We start from the raw sequence: 16,105 nt of genomic DNA on the forward strand, positions 1-16,105 counted from the left end.
GTATTTTGTTGAGAGTTTTTGCATCTATGTTCATGAAGGATATTGACCTGTAATTATCCTTTTTAGTGGGATCTTTGTCTGGTTTTATAGTCAGGGTAATGCTGGCCTCATAGGATGAATTTGGAAGTTTTCCATCCATTGGTATTTTGGGGAACAGTTTTAGAAGAATAGGTATTAATTATTCTTCAATGTTTGGTAGAATTCCCCTGCTAGGCCATCTGGCCCTGGATTCTTGTTTGTTGGGAGATTTTTGATTACTGATTCAATTTCTTTGCTGGTTATGGGTCTGTTTCAATTTCCTATTTCTTCCTATTTCAGTTTTGGTAGTTCTGTTTCTAGGAATTTATACATTTCTTCCAGATTGCCCAACTTGTTTGCATATCATTTTTCATAATAAACTCTTATAATTATTTGTATTTCTTCTGGAGACTGTTCCCTGTGCACTCGAAAAGAATGTGTATTCTGCTGCTTTAGGATGAAATATTCTGAATATATCTCTTAAGTCTGTCTGGTCCAGTGTGTCATTCACAGCCATTGTTTCCTTGCTGATTTTCCGCTTAGATAATCTATCCATTGCTGTGAGTAGGGTGTTAACGTCCCCTGCTATTATTTTATTGTTCTTTATATTTGTCATTAAATGATTTATATATTGAAGTACTCCCAAGCTGGGGGCATAAATTTTTATAATTGCTAGATGTTTTTGTTGGAGAGACCCCTTAATTATGATATACTGCCCTTCTTCAACTTTTGTTACAGTCCATAGTTTATTTATTTATTTTTAAGGATTTTATTTATTTATTTGAGAGGGAGAGAGAGAGAGAGAGAGAGAGAGAGAGAGAGAGAGAGAGAGAACACAAGCAGAGGGAGTAGGTGGCATAGGAAAGGGAGAGGCAGGCTCCCTGCTAAGCAGGGAGGCCAGTTTGGTGCTCGATCCCAGGATCCCAGGATCCCAGGATCCAGACCTAAGCTGAAGGCAGACACTTAACTGACTGAGCCACCCAGGTGCCCCACAGTCCTTAGTTTAAAATATTGTTTGTCTGATATAAGTATGGCTGCTACAGCTTGGTTTTTATGTCCTTTAGGATGATAGATCGTTCTCCATTCTCTCACTTTCAATCTGTAAGTGTCTTTAGGTCTGAGATGAGGTTGTTATATGCAGCATATAAGTGGGTCTTTTTTTTTTATCCATTCTGATACCCTATATCTTTTGATTAGAGCATCTAGTCCATTTACATTCAGTGTGATTATTGATAGATAGCATTATAGTGCCATTGTATTACCTGTAAAATTGGCATTTCTGGAGATTTTCTCTGTTGCTTTCTAGACTTTGTTCCTTTTGGTCTTTTCCACTCAAGGAGTCCTCTTTAATATTTCTTGCAGCGCTGATTTACTGATCATGAAGTTCTTTAGTTTTTGTTTGTCTGGGAAACTCTGTATCTGCTTGTATTCTGAATGACAGACTTGCTGGATAAAGTATTGTTGGTTGCATATTTTTCCCATTCAGCACATTGAATATATCATGCCACTTTCTTCTGACATAATAAGTTTCTGTGGACAGATCTGCTGCTAACCTTATTTGTCTTTCCTTGTAGGTTAGGGATTTCTTTTCCCTTGTTACTTTCAGCATTCTTTCCTTAATATCTGTATTTTACAAATTTTACTATGATATGTCTTGGTGTTGGCCTGCTTTTGTTGATTTTGTGGAGCATTCTCTATGCCTCCTGCATTTGGATGTGTTTCCTCCCCCAGATTAGGGAAATTTTCAGCTGTAATTTGCTTAAACTGTCTGCCCCCCTTTCCTTCTCTTCTTCTTGGACTCCTATGATATGAATATTATTACACCTTATGGAGTTACTGAGTTCCATATGTCTACTTGATGATACAATATTTTCTTTCCTTCTTATTTTAAGGTTCATTATTTTCCATATTTTTACCTTCTATTTCTCTTGTTTCTCTGCTTCTTCCATCCTTATGGTCATTACATCCAGTCAGTTTTGCTTCTTGGTTATAGCATTTTAAAAATTTCATCCTAATTAATTTTTAGGTCTTTTACCTCTGTAGTAAGGAACTCCTTGGTTTTTTCTATGTTTTTCTCAAGCCCAGCTTGTATCCTTATGATTGTTGTTTTAAATTCCGATTCAGGCATATTATTTAAATCTGTTTTGATTATATCTTTGGCCATGACCTCTTCTTGTTCTTTCTTTTGGAATGAATTTCTCCATCTTGGCATTTTGTTTGGGTCTCTATCTTCTGTGTGTTAGGGAAGCCTGTTATGTTTCCTGCCCCCCTTGCTTTGCTTCTGTCTCTCTCTCTCTCTTTGACAAGTAAATAAATTTTTTTTAAAGACATCTCTGGCTGTGGAGAATGGATTTGGTGTGGAGTTGATTGGGCTGAAGAGGCAGGAGGGATAATGTTAAGAGACTAATTAAGAAATCAGTGTTATTGGTCCAGGAACAGGATCATGGTGGGCTACACTAATGGTTGGACTGTAGAGGTCTTTAGGAGTAGGACCTAAGAACATTTAAGTTGTATGTGTGGGCTAGGGAGAGGCTAGAGTCCAGATGTTGTCCAGGTTTCTAGTTAAGTGAGTCATGGGGCCATTTACTAGAGTAGGAGCTCTGGAGGAAGAACCTGTTTTTGGGGAAAGATTTAGTTTGGAATATGATATTGAATAGCCTTGGAGACAGTGTTTCTGTCTTTGATAAGGCTCCTAGTTAATTAACTTTTTCAAACCATGTGGGTTTACTTTCATTCTTATCCCCTTTTTCTAGAGAAAGTAACACTTTTAATCTTTTGTCTCTTAAAACAGATTTATTAATATTTTATTTATTTATTTTTGATTTTTTTGAGATTTATTAATCTTAATTGAATGGGTATTTAATATGGGAAGAATACTGTACATGTTATCTGGCAGAGTCCCAGTTATTTCATATTCTCAGTATGCTTCTTATCTTGTATTTTCTTACCACTTGTGTATAGTTGTATCCATATCTAAGTGGTGCAGAGTATGGAATCTGGAGCCTGGGTTGAATTCTGTTTCCCATACAAGCTGGTGAGCCTCATTTGGCTCATCTCTAAAATGAGGGTAACACTGGTACCTGTTTTATGGGGCTTGTTAATGAGGACTAGATAAATCATTTCACATGAAGCACTTAGAAGTATTTGTGAAACACAGCCAAGAAGAGTGGTTAATAAACTAGTACTCTGATGCTGAGTGATGTGGAAGTCTGAAGCCACAGATCCTGAAAATTCCAGAAGGAACATACATACATTTATTTATTTATTTATTTATTTATTTATTTATTTATTTATTTATTTATTATTTTTAAATTTAAATTTTTTTTTTTTAGAGAGGGAGAGAGTTGGATAGGGGCAGATGGAGAGAGATAGAGAGAGACTCTTTTTTTATAATTATTTTTATTTATTTATGATAGTCACACACACGGAGAGAGAGAGAGAGAGAGAGAGAGAGAGAGGCAGAGACATAGGCAGAGGGAGAAGCAGGCCCCATGCACTGGGAGCCCGATGTGGGATTTGATCCCGGGTCTCCAGGATCGCGCCCTGGGCCAAAGGCAGGCGCCAAACTGCTGCGCCACCCCAGGGATCCCAAGAGAGACTCTTAAGCAGACTCCATGCCCAGCACAGAGCCCAGCACAGGGCTCAGTCTCATAACCCTGAGAATATGAACTGAGCTGAAATCAAGAGTCAGCTGCTAAACTGACTGAATCACCCAGGTGCCCCCAGAGGGAACCGTTTTATAAAAGCAAAATTTATAGTACTCAGGGAATAAGATAACTACCATTCCTCTCCATTTCAGGGTAGGGATATACTTGCTCCTTTAATTGCTGACATCAGAAGAAGGATGATTGTAGTCCATTATTTGTTGACTTCAGGTGATAATAAAAGGTTAAAATGAAGGGACCCATGAATGATTGGTCTCCTCTCTACCTATAATTTGAGAAAGATGATGAGCAGGAGCAAGAAGGCAATTGCCTTCCCTTAGTGTCTAAATTTTTCCCTTAATGAGGCTTATCCATTTTGCTAACTTAAAGAGCTATCTGAAATTTCAATTATAAACTAACTCATAGGAATTTGGCAAGAACAACAAAATTTATTCATTATATTTGCTGAAGAAAGTATCTTTAGCTGCCTTTAAGCTTGTGATACAAGGATATTTTCTTGCCCTGAGAACTGTTTTCTTTCTAGGCTAAAGGTGTGAGGTATGTGTGTATGTATAGATATGTATGATTCATGCCCATTCTTTAAAAAAAAGTTTTCCCAGCTCATAATTATATGTAATATGATGTATTTTTATACTCTACTAGACCAGAAGCAGTATTAAAGTAAAAAGTTTTTTAAAGATTTTATTTATTTATTTATGAGAGACACAGAGTGAGAGAGAGGCAGAGACACAGGCAGAGATAGAAGCAGGCTCCATGCAGGGAGCCTGATGTGGGACTCGATCCTGGGACTCCCGGATTATGCACTGAGCCGAAGGCAGACGCTTAACTGCTGAGCCACCCAGGCATCCCAATATAAGATTTTTCTTATCTATTTTCTATTGCCTCATGGTCAATATGTCTAGCACATATCAAGTACAATATTTTTTTGATTAAATGAATGACCCAAGTATCCATGAAGAAAGGGATTAAAACCATTTTCTTATATCTTCTTTCATCTTTCTTATATATGAAAAGTTAAAAAAAATTGACAGGCTACCATTAAATATATAGTTTCCTTCTACTATTAAATAGAAAGTTCCCTCTAAAGTAGCAATTCTTTTAAATTTTTTTTAAAGTTTTAATTTGAATCCCAGTTAGTTAACATAAAGTGCTATATTAGTTTCAGGTGTACAATATAGTAATTCAACACTTACATACATCACCCTGTGCTCATCACAATTGCACTCCTTAAACCCATCACCTATTTAACCTATCCCAGCAATTCCCCTCTGGTAACCATCAGTTTGGGTGTTCTAATTATGACTCTGTTTCTTTATTTTATTATTATTTTTTAAATTAAAAAATTTTTTTCTTGTAGGCTCCATGTATGGAGCCCAATGTGGGGCTTGAACTCACAACTCTGAGATCAAGACCAGAGCTTAAATCAAGAGTTGGATGCTCAACCAACTGAGCCACCTACACGCCCCAAGACTCTGTTTCTTGATTGTGGGCCCCTTTGTCTCTATTTTTTTCCCTTTGCTTGTTTTGTTTTTTAGATTCCACATATGAGTGAAATCATATGGTATTTGTCTTTCTCTAACTGACTTGTCTCGCTATACATTATACTCTCAAGTTCCATTCATCTCATTGCAAATGGCAAGATTTCATTCTTTTTATGGCTGAATAATATTTGACTATATATGTATATAATTCCACTATATTCCAAAATATAAAATATTTTAATATTTTGTATATATACATATAATGTATACACGTATATACATATAATATTTTATATATAAAACACATTTTTATGTTATATATATATAACATCTTCTTTAACCATTCATCAATTTATAGGCTCTTGGGCTGCTTCCATATCTTGGCTATTGTAAATAATGTTGCTGTTGCTATAAACATTGGGATGCATATATCCCTTTGAATTAGTGTTCTTGTATTCTTTGGGTAAATGCCTAGTAATGTGATTGTGAGATCATAAAGTAGTTCTGTTTTAACTTTTTGAGGAAACACCATACTGTTTTTCACTGTGGCAGCACCAGTTTGAATTCCCACCAACAGTGTAAGAAGGTTTCTTTTTCTCTACATTCTCACCAGCACCTATTGATTTTAGCCATTCTAGCATGTAAGAGTTAATATTTCATAATAGTTTTGATTTGCATTTCCTGACAAGTGATGATGAGCATCTTTTTCTTTGGAAGAATGTCTTTTCATGTTTTTTGCCCATTTTAAAATTGGATTATTCATTTCTTGGGTGTTGAGTTTGATAAAACCTTTATATATTTTGGATACTTACCCTTTCTCAGATATATTATTTGTAATATTTTCTCCCATTCCATAAGCTCCCTTTTAGTTTTTTTGATAGTTTTCTTCACAGCCAGAAGCTTTTTGTTTTGAAGAGGTGCTAATAGTTTATCTTTGCTTTTGTTTTCTTTGTCTCAGGAGACATAACTAGTTGGAAGTTGCTAAGGCCAATGTCAAAGAGGTTACTTCTGTTTTCTCCCCCAGGATTTTAATGGTTTCCTGTCTCACATTAGGTCTTTAATACATTTTGAATTCATTTTTGTGTATGGTGTAAGAAAGTGGTCCAGTTTCATTCTTTTACATATAGCTGTCTGGTTTTCCCAGAGATCTTGAGAAGTTGTCTAGTCCAATTCAATCCTCATTATCTACAGATAGGAAAATAGAAACTAAGAGAGTTGAAATGATACTACCTTGGTTACATGGCTCGTAAATTTATATCCAAGACTAGAGTCCAGTTCTTCAGATTACTAATCTGGTATCTTTTTAGGAAAAAGCTTCTCCTTGAGCTTAATTGAGTAATAGAAAATTATGTAATTATGTGACTAAAACAACAGATAAAGGACATCTTTGGTCATATTTGTAATGTTTCAGAATAGGAGGACTCTGGAGCAGGGAGCCAAATAGCATTGCAGTATGCAAATGAAATATGAAGGATTTGGGCAAGGAATTTGGCAGTGTAAGCCAAGAGAAAATAATATGTTTCTCTCATCTAAAATAATTTTCATGGAGAAATATCAGAGTGACATTTTATCATTTAAGTGTTGGTAATTCTCTTAGTTGATAACTCATTGGCTTCTAATAAGTGAAAGAGGGAGAGAGATGTCTTTTTCTTAGTACAGTTTTGTTTCCTCTCTTTTAAGTAGAAACAAACAAATAAAAAACAAATTTAGCTTCCAAATTGCAAGGCTTATTTACTTTGAGAGGACATATTCAATTGTTTTTCTCAGAATGGTCCTGTAGATTATTTGCTGACCAGTTTGAGAGGAGGGGAGGGAGATTCTGATTGTGTAGACTGTTCACTTCATCAGAAAGGCTGTGGCATGTGGAAAAACCCCACACACTTGATCAGGACCTGGATGTTTTTATACTTTTTCTTCATGTTATTTTTGATTTCTCTGTTTTTAACAAATATGAATGGAAACAAATAATGATCAGACCATTTTGGAAGGTTGATAAGTTCTAACTAGTTAATATAATAAGACCTTTTTTGCTAACTATATACAACACAAATAAATGCCTGCTATTTTTTACATTGGAGAATCATTAATCTGTTCTCATTCTCCTCAAGCTTATTAAGAAAATAGAACTGGGATTCAAACATTTTTATGAAGAGAATATCAGTTATTGGTTAATAACATTGCACCACCACTATTTTATTCAAATAGTAATTTCAGTTATTACTAGTGAGGGTTTTATAATAAAGATTTTTAAATATATGAGAATATGAAAGAAAGATGGATGCAAGCCAGGTCACTTTATTTGTACTCTATTTTAATGAAAGCAAATGAGAGAAACTTATGGGGTAAATTTTGATACTCTTAGGGTTTTTATCTGTAAGGAGGTACTAAAGTTTTAATTATAATCTAATAAATACTTGAAAAACACAAAGCAAAACCAAGTTCATTGGGTTAATATATGATCCTTATGTCCCTCTAAAGATAAAAACAAATATCATAATCAAGTTTTGGAAGGAACGTGTTATTTGAGATTTACAGGAATAAATTGTCACGTTATTGTTTTGACTGAAACTACTTTTGTAATTAATTTCCCCAGATATTTGTCCATTTATTGTGCTATATTACATTGTTAATATTTCTCTTTACAACTACAATTATTATAGTTGCGCTCTGGGAAAAAACCTATTAAAATATGTTCTTAATTTGCATATCCATAATTCTATTACTAAGGCCCATTTAAAAAATAATTCATGCATATATTTTCAATTCATTAATGGTATATAAATGATTTCCCTTTTATTGTTTACTATACAATAGAAAAATATTTTAAATAGTAAGAGTACCCCAAAATTATAAAGGCAAACTTTTGAAATTAGGTAAGAGCATTTAATTCACCATATTAACCCAGGGTGCCATTTGTTAATTACTGAACTGCTACATTTATGTGCTCTGATTATTAGTCAAGAGATATTTGATCTTTATTCATATAAACACTGTTTGTGAATGTTTATGCTAATTGATTTTGGATTCTTAGATATAATGCAGTTAGTGATTGGCTTCTGTCTTCCTCCCAGCCTTTGTTTCTATGGGAAATGTAGGGGGAAGGGGAAAGTTTGTGGGGAAAGTTTTTCTGTAGGAACAAGGAGATGAAAGGTGGACCTTGAACCCAATCTCCTAGGAACAAGGTAACTAAATTAGAGCCAAGTGAGGTTTTCTGTCATCATCACTGCTTTTCTGCAAGTCTAGCCAGCCCCAGGACTCAAAATCATTCTGATTTGTACTGAAGTCTGGAGAGTATAGCTGTCAGTAGGTGGTGTCAAACTGCAACTAGGCAAAGGTGAATTTGAATCCCTTAGACCCCCAATTCATTGGCAAGTTTTGCCCTACTTCTTTGATTAATTTAGAAATAAGAAGACCCTGTACCTAACAGGGCTGAATCTTTTGGACCCTACTTATTTTGTTTGTGTAAAAAACAGTATATGAGAAAAATATCTACAAGCACTGTGAAAATTGAGAGGAAAAAGAATCTCTTGAGAAAGCAGTGGGATTTCTCAGCAGTAATAGGAGTTTTTAAAATTTTCATAAAGCAAAGGGGCCAAAACAATAAATTTGTTTAAGTAAGGCAGGGATGCTATTCAATGGTATCAAACAATAGGCTATATTTAATCACAACCCTATACTTTTTAAATACTTCCTGCCTATAGCATATTATTACCTCCAGGAATATTCCAGAATATAGAAACTTATTTGGGGCTTGGACTCAGAATGGATTTCTAGAGCAGTTGTGTATTACACAGATTTACTCAGTTTGGGGGGTAGGGACTCCTGGAGACACTGCCTAGCTATATTGTATGTGCCTAGTTACTTTTATTTCATTTAGGCTTTTGCTTGAAGTAAAATTAGTGGATTTTTTAGGCATCCTCCAAAAGATGACTGATACCTACAAATAGTCAAATAGAATAGGACTCAGCTGTGACCATTAGTGATACACAAAAATTTTCTTAAAACTTATGAAGTAAAACCACCTAGTTTCTATCCATTTATCTTAGATAAATGAAAAATTTATTACCCTACACTAAGTGAAAGTCATAAGAAATGAGTACTCTATTTCAAAATCAAGTTGACAGTCAATAACTTAGAGAATCTAGAAGAAAATGCAAATTTTTCCCTATACATTGAAAATTTTCAGCCTGGCATATCATGAATGTGCTAATTGGTTAACTACTGAAATTCCATCTTTGTTTTCAAGACTTTCTTATAACTTTCTACTATTAAAAGGTCACACTAATTCCTGCTTTAATTGTATATATTTTCTATATAGTTCATGGGGAATTGCTGGCAAGTTACATTTGGAAGTCAGAGACTAATTTTCCTAGATGAACTTGTATGCTTTTCTTACACATGGAAGTGATTTTAAGAAGGCATCAGGAACCTTGCTAATTCAAGTGTGGTTTGTAGACTAGCAGCATTGACATCACTTGGAAGCTTGTTAGAAATGCAGAATCTCAAGTTCCATCCCAGACTGACTGAATCTGACACTGGAGATGTGGCAGGGCACTATGTGCTTTATCAAGCCCTCCAGATGACTCTAATGCATGGGAAAGTGTGACAATCTCTGCTTTAAGGGAGATATATCATTCCTTGTACCCTTTCACCTGCCAACACTGACGTTCTTCCTAGGAATATTGCTGCTGTGATCTGAGACCTGCAAACTTTAATCCTTAATTATTTAGAAACCATAGTGTTCTTTTTCCTTATATGTGTACCCATAGCAATTCCTCAGTGGTATCAGAATAGTAAAATACAGAAATTTGCATTAGGTAAATAATCTTGCAATGAGAAAAGAAGACAGAGCACTGTAAGTGATTGCTGATTATTATGGTGATTCTCCCATTCCCACTGCCTTCAGGAGTAATTTCCATTTTCCATTTACTATATGCCTGGCAAGGAAGTTTGACTTTAGCCACTGTTGCTTTTAGCTAATTATAATATTGCTTTTGAATTTTGAAAAAATTGGAGAAAATTCTAATAATTGTTAGGATAAAAACAATAAAAAGTTTTTTGTTGTTGCTCTTTTTTTTTTTTTTGAGAAATGGAACAGTATTTCAGGTGTTCACAGAGGGAAATCAGGGAAGAAGAGGAAATAGAGAAAGCCATTTGATGAAAGTGCTTTTTCTTATGGCAAAAATGATAGCAGTCCACACATTCTTGGCTTTTTATTGAAAAAAAATTAAATTTCAGTTAACACACATTGTAATGCTAGCTTCTGGAGTAGATTCAATGCTTCATCACTTATATACAACACCCAGTGTTCATCACAACAAGTGCTGTCTTTAATACACATCACCGATCTAGCACATTTCCCACCCACCTCCCTCTATAAACCCTCAGTTTGTTCTTTATCTTTAAGAGTCTCATATGATTTGTTTCCTTCTCTCCTTTTCCTCTTCCCCCCATTCCATATGTTCATCTGTTTTTCTTCTTAAATTCCATATATAATGAGATCATATGCTATTTGTCTTTCTCTGGCTGACTTATTTTGCTTAGCATAACACACTCTAGCTCCATCCATGTCATTGTAAATGGCAAGATTTCATTCTTTTTGTTAGCTGAATAATATTCCATCACACACACACACACACACACACCACATTTTCTTTCTTTTTTGGATGTTCCATCAGTTTTAATTTTTAAATACGATTGTCACATTGGGAAAATGAAATAAACACAGTAAAATAAACTGTACAAAAGCAAAGTAGAATAACAAAAAATATTTTACTAAAACATAAGATTTACAGAAGTTTCCAGACAAGGCATACAAAATGGTCACAAGCTTTTTCCTGAAGGAAGGATTCTACACTTGACAGCAAAGTCACAATGTTATTGGTGAGGGCTGTGATGTTTGTTTAATGTTCCCATTTTAGTTCAGACAATCAAGCTTGTCTATCTACAGCGTCTAAATAAAGTTAGACTTGGCTAGAGAGCATATTCTAAAGAGCTGGTTAGCTGCTTTTAACCGATGCAATTAGATCACCATAAAAAGGGGGAAAGGAGCCCATAAAATTAAAATAAAACTACCTCTCCCCCTCAAAAATAATAATAAAGAAAAACATCCACACCCCTGCAGCTAACCCTGACAACTACCTTCATTCACAGTGCTTTATCCTTAAACCATGATGGGGGAAATGAATAAAAGCAGAGAGGGGCCACTGCTTTTAAATGTTTCACAACAATCCAGATGGTACTTCTATCCTCTGCTCATGCTTTACAACAGTGAATCAGGACAAGACATAGATTTGCTAATGTGCATTTAATCACCAAAGGACTGAAGATGTCTGGGCTTTTATTCTGTAATGTTTCTAAGACTGTGTCCATTAAATGCAAACAAAAAAGGAAGAAGTCTTGGCAGAACAGGAGAAGTGATGCACACTTGATGATCAGATCGATTTTAAATATTATTCATGGCATATAGCCTAGTCCATGCTCTAGCTGTTTCTATGGCTTGGGCTTCGTTGGTCTTCCACTGCTCTGCTACATCATTTGCTAACGGATCATCTGGATTGGGAGCACTTAACAAAGCCTGTATTGATAGCAGAACTGTGTGGATCTGCAGTGTTGGGGACCACTTATCTTTCAAAATATCTAAACATATTCTTCCCAACTTGTCTACATTAGGATGATAAATTTTGGTCATGAAACATACTTTAGGGGCTGCCATCGGGTATTCTTCTGGAAGGAATAGTTCAAGTTTAAAAGTCCCTCCCTCAATCAGGGGAATCCCTCAATTCAGGGGAATCCTGGGGGCCAGCAATGACCACATGAAAATAACGGGCGTTGCTCTCATCTGGTTCTGCTTTAATGGCAGGAACTGGTTCTGCCAGCAAACGCTGGGTTTCCTTGATAATCCTGCGGGGCAGCCCGGCCATCTTGTCAGATCCCGAGTTTGGCCTCTGTTCTGGACTCTGGCTCTGCTTGCCTCACCCACATTTTCTTTATCCATTCATCAGTCAATGGACATTTGGGCTCTCTCCATAGCTTTTCTATTGTTGATAATGCTGCTGTAAATATCAGGATGCATGTACCCCTTCAAGTCTGTATTTTTTGTGTCCTTTGGATAAATACCTAGTAGTGCAATTTCTGGTCATAGGGTAGTTCTATTTTTAACTTTTCGAGGAACCTCCATGTTGTTCTCCATAGCGGCTGCAACAGTTTGCATTCCCACCAACAGTGCATCACTCTTAGATTTTTAATATCCGCATTATAAAACAAGAACTCTGTTAGGCATCCCAGTTGTTTTCTCCTATTTATTACCTCCACAATGGTAATTTCCTTATGCACCAATTAGATTTCAAAGGAATTAATCATAACAGTCCAGAGCAGGATTCTTTTCAGAGCCTAAAATCTACTTTGCATTTTGTTAAAGGAGTTTTCTTCTTTTAAAAGATTTCTTACTTTTCTGAATTCTAGCCAGTAAGCCAGATGAATTGCTAGAACAAACTTTGGCCTTCTTTTAGTTTCCTTCTCCACAAAACTAGCTATTTAGTGCTTCCTTTTAAATAAATTTTGAAGTATATTATTGTTTCCATTATAAAAAGCTTAAAAACACAGGATTTTATTATTTGTAATGAATCTATATTTCCTAATGTGCTTCCTTTACTTAAGAGATATTTGCACACCTACTCTATCTAGAAAAAGCAAGTTTTAGACAATGCTTGTAATTTAAGGGAATAAACAAACAAACAAACAAATTTCCAAATAGATTCAGCCACTCTTCCAAGTTATCACTTCCTTGACACATTCTTTGTGAGATAAGACAAAGTATTTCAAGTAGCTCAGATAACGGAGTTGCTGCAAGTTGCTATTGCCATAACAGAAGTTTTAGAATAGTCTTTTCTGTGGCCTTGACAGCTCAGTGAAATAACAGAGCCTTGACAGAACCTCACTGATATTGGAAAACAATAAAACCAATATATCCTACAGCTAGGACATTAAATTAAATTCCCATCATGTTATCTTTGGTGGCTGTTCATTTGCTGGTTAAGAATCCCTTGGCATTTCTTTGAAACAGTATGTGATAACTGTGCTCTCTAGACTAACATTAATTTTCATTTTCTTCCTTTTTTTTAATAGCTAAACATATGGTACAGTGCTTTTAAATTTCCCTACTTGGTCACCCATAGATGTTTTTCAATTTCTGAAATAAGAAAAGTGCTTTTTAGGAAACATATATGCAGTACTTAAACATTAATAGAGAGATTTTACATCTTAATATTAATTAGTGAGTCGATCCAGGAAATGCATTGTACTATTAGATTATGCATTTTCAGATTAGTCTAAATAAAGTCAGGCTAGGATATTCTCTTTTATAAGCAGGGGAATCCCACAGTTGGATCTACCATGTTAACTCACTTCTTTAGGTTGAGTAAGCTTCTTCAGTTAAATCATCTCCTTTGCTTCCAGGGTCTTCCATTTTTCAGTCATTTTCCCATGCTGCCACCATGGTTATCATCCAAACATACTGCTTCATTTCTCTGCTTTGAAAGTGTTGTTGGTTCCCCATTACTCACAGGATAAACTCATAATGATCTTATTATCATAGGATGCAAATCTCTCCATAAGTTAGTTCTAATCATCTAACATCATTTTATGCTTCTACCCATTTCTTCTGTGTTCTAGGCACATGCAACCTCTTTGTGGTCCCTGAACATTCCTTATCCTGGAAACTCCATGTGTTTGTTTCATGCTTTATGACCTTTGAGTAAACTCTCTTCCTCAGGGGCCTGTGGCACTCCCATAATGGCATGAAATTGAGGTAGGATCTTAGTTCTCACTTAAGCCAAGGTCTCTGATCTTGAAGGACATTCCTAGGGACATGATATCTCTTGGCAACATGGGAGAGTGCATAGTGTCCATAAATTTCCTGCCCAAAGTCCTTTCATTTGGAAATTGTGTTTGCTGTGCTTTGTATAAAAGAGTAGGCAACAACTTTCTTCTCAGAATAGAATATGGAATAATGGAATTGTGATTTTAAAGCCCTGTGGGTTGATAATTTTTACTCTGCTAAAAGCAGTAAGAATGCTTATAACACTTCTCTCTGTTTTCCTTCACCTCAGACTGGTGACTCATGGCCACCTCAGACTGGTGACTCATGGCCACTATGAGTAGCAGATGACCTCTCTGATCATTGCAGAGTGAGTGATACTAGCTCTAGTTCTTTACTCCATTTGGGCACTTTAAGAATCTTACCTTCAGGCAGAGGGTAGAGGAAAAGGCAATAGATGGATATCACTTGCTGCCATATTTGATAGAGAGTTCAGTAAGACTAAGTCCTTAGTAGCTAGACCTTGCTCCTGCAGTTTTATTCTCATCAAGAAGAATCACAGAACAACATTGACCAAAGAGAGGAAGCATTCCAGTTTTGAAGAACCGAGAGTATACTCTATTCCCTTTGTATGGAATTAATAATTCTCTTTTCTACATGATCGCTGATACCCCCTGGAGTTTTCTAATTCTTCTTCTCTACCAGGGAGAGTGCCTCTCCACTGAATTGTGCTCCAGCAGATATTTTGTGCAATGCTCAACTTTTTTTTAAAAAAAGATTTATTTATTTACTTTAGAGAGAGAGAACACAAGTAGGGAAGAGGGACCGAGGGAGAGGAGAGGATCTAAAGCATACTCTCTGCTGAGTGCACAGCCCAGAGCCCTGAGATCATGACTGGAGCTGAAACCAAGAGTTGGATGCTTAACTGACTGAGCCACCCCAGCGCCCCTTATGTAATGCTCCTATTACAGAGGTTTTAAGTTATGCATATCATCATCCTTTTTTTAAAAAGGTTTTATTTATTTATTCACGAGAGACACAGAGAGAGAGGGCAAAGACATAGGCAGAGGGAGAAGCAGGCTCCCTGTGGGGAACCCAATGTGGGACTCAATCCCAGGACCCCAGGATCACAACCTGAGCCTAAGGCAGATGCTCAACCACTGAGCCACCAAGGTGCCCTGTCATTGTTATTTCTTAACATCTCCCTCACTAACCTGTATCTCATGTGCTTTGGTTGGTATTTCCAGTACTTAGTGTGGTGCTTGGCCCATAGTTAAGTAGATAAGTAATAAATTTCGAATGAGTGAAGGACATGGCACTAATGAACAAAAAGAAGTGGAGACATCTCTAAATTTTGATATGTTGTTAAATTTTCCCTATTGCATTTTATAAGCAAAACAAAGTAACTTTTATTACATGTGATTTGTGCACTAAGTGCTTTGTGTGACATGCAGATATCTAAGTCCCCAACTAATTTGGAAACATTTCTAATATATACTTTAAAAAAGTAGCAGTAGGGACTAATTGAATTTGGGTTGAATGAAATATTTCTTGAATATTATTCACAAGAACTTGGCAAATTGGCAAACACATTTATTCATTAACAAACATTTATTGAGCACCAACTATGGACCAGGCATGGTGCTTGGATAACAAAGATTAACAATATACTCTTTCTTCATGAAACTTCCAGTTTAGAGTAATTAACAAATAAATGCAGAAATAATTATTTAGAGAATTGTATAAAGTAGGAAGAAAATTATCAAATATAATGATGATTATATTTTTTCAGTCTGGGAAAGAAATAGTACTTAGAAATTGGTTGCCTTAATATATAAATAAAAGCATTTGGAAATTGATTCAGAGTACCTTGAAATCTCAGCAAATGCTATATAACTAGAATCCTTTTGTTATCTTTAAAGGTATTAATAAATGAAGCATTGTTTTGGAACCATTTTGATAAGGAGACTGACAAGTTACTTTCTATTTAAGTTTTTATTCATGGTATTTGTTGACATTTATACATATAAAGTCGTATATATATCACCATAAAGGAAAGATGAGCCATATATTCCTAGCTCATCAACAGTTTCCTTGTCATATGTGGTTTTCACTTCATCTTT

The 16,105-nt window shown here is 35.6% G+C and overlaps 1 protein-coding gene and 1 pseudogene across 3 annotated transcripts in view; one reads left to right on the top strand and one right to left on the bottom strand.

The window, feature by feature from the left end:
* The window catches only part of CTNNA3 (catenin alpha 3), a 1,663,516-nt gene that overhangs the window by 224,600 nt on the left and 1,422,811 nt on the right, over positions 1-16,105 (top strand). The gene's annotated exons all lie outside the window — the stretch shown is intronic.
* On the bottom strand, positions 11,488-12,087 carry LOC129499212 (ubiquitin-conjugating enzyme E2 N-like; annotated as a pseudogene).

The sequence above is a fragment of the Nyctereutes procyonoides genome, unplaced genomic scaffold (assembly GCF_905146905.1).
Source record: "Nyctereutes procyonoides isolate TBG_1078 unplaced genomic scaffold, NYPRO_anot_genome, whole genome shotgun sequence".
Taxonomy (NCBI): domain Eukaryota; kingdom Metazoa; phylum Chordata; class Mammalia; order Carnivora; family Canidae; genus Nyctereutes; species Nyctereutes procyonoides.